This window comes from Dasypus novemcinctus, chromosome 10 (genome assembly GCF_030445035.2).
Source record: "Dasypus novemcinctus isolate mDasNov1 chromosome 10, mDasNov1.1.hap2, whole genome shotgun sequence".
NCBI lineage: Eukaryota > Metazoa > Chordata > Mammalia > Cingulata > Dasypodidae > Dasypus > Dasypus novemcinctus.
Window position 1 is genome coordinate 92,024,834 of NC_080682.1, and position 1,594 is coordinate 92,026,427.

The 1,594-nt window shown below is 41.7% G+C and overlaps 1 pseudogene; it reads left to right on the top strand.

Moving 5' to 3' along the window:
* The first annotated feature begins 440 nt into the window (after window positions 1–440).
* LOC101425838 (olfactory receptor 56A3-like) lies at window positions 441–1,385 on the top strand (annotated as a pseudogene).
* The last annotated feature ends 209 nt before the right edge of the window (window positions 1,386–1,594 follow it).

Sequence of the window (1,594 nt, forward strand, 5' to 3'; positions counted from 1 at the left end):
GGGAGAAGTTGAAGAAGTAGGCTTACTGGAGTGCATACCTCCTCAAAATGTGCAGTTCTGGGTATCTCATGTATATGCAGATTACCTAATAAACTGTCCACTTGTGTGAGCCCTTGTTTTAATCTTCTTTCTCAATGCTCTGAGGTATTGAAAACTGGAGCTTAAATTCATGCAATGCCACAAAAGCTCTTGAGTTGAAAGTCAACATCAATGTTGATTTAACTCGCTGCATTTCACACAATCCCTCGTCTGAGAATTCTTTATTTTTAGCCTGCTCATGGATGTATTCAAAGCATTCCAATATAGATAAGTATAGGTATAAGTCCAGGTACAAAAACAGCTACAGCTACTGATGGCACAATACAAAAAGAGACATAGGTATGAATTAACTCCTTTCTCTTCTTCAGCCACTCAGTCACCTACCATGCTAGTCACTGCCAATGCTACCTTATAGCAACATCTCCCACTCAACTCAAGTCTCTGAGTTCCTCCTGAACTGTTTTATCTGATCCTCCAGCTGGAAACACTGGCTCTCCCTGGCCCTCAGCCTCCTCTTCCTCCTGGCCATGGGAGCCAGTACCACCCTCCAGATCACCATCTAGCTGGGGACCTCTCTGCACAAGCCCATGTACTACCTGCTCAGCCTCCTCTCCCTGCTGAACGTTGTGCTCTGCCTCACAGTCATCCCCAAGGTCCTGGCCATCTTCTGGTTTGACCTCAGATCCATCAGCTTCTCAGCCTGCTTCCTCCAGATGTTCATCACAAACAACATCCTGCCTATGGAATCATGTACCTTCCAGGTCATGCCCTATGACCGCTATGTAGCCATCTGTAAACCTCTGCATTACCTGTCCATCATCACTGACCAATTTGTGGCAAAGGCTGTTGTATTCATCTTTGCCATGAGCACCTTTATCTCTGCACCTGTCCCTATCTTCTCTGCCCAGTTACATTATTGTGGAAAAAATATAATTGAGAACCGTATCTGTGCCAACCCTCTGTGTTCAAGCTCTCTTGTGATAATGTTGCACTTAACAGAATCTACCACTTAGTTGCGGTATGGATTCTTGTGGACTCTGACCTCATCCTCATCTTCCTTTCCTATACTTTCATATTCAGAGCTGTTCTTAAACTCAAAGCAAAAGAGGCAGCCATCAAAGCTCTGAGCACTTGCACCTCGCAATTTATTCGCATCCTCTATTCAGTACTATCCTGCTAACTTTTGTTTTTACCCATATGGTTAAGGAAAAAGTTCCTCCTGATATTCCATCTTACTTAGTATCCTACACCATGTTATTCCTGCAGCTCTGAACCCTATTGTCTATGGAGTAAAAAGCCAAGAGATTAAACAGGGAATTTGGAAATTACTGAGGAGGAATGGGTGACAACAGAAAGTGATTGTGTTTTTGCTTTGCTTTTCTAGTTCAGGAATACTCAAAATCAGAATAGGAAAGGAAGGACTGAGGGAAAGATAGAAATATGGAAGAATTTTTTTTATGTCAGATTTCCAACAGTCTCCTCTTTTTAGCATTAAAATTTCTATTTTTGAAATGATTAAAATAATGTATAACATTTCTTAACAAATCAATTTTAT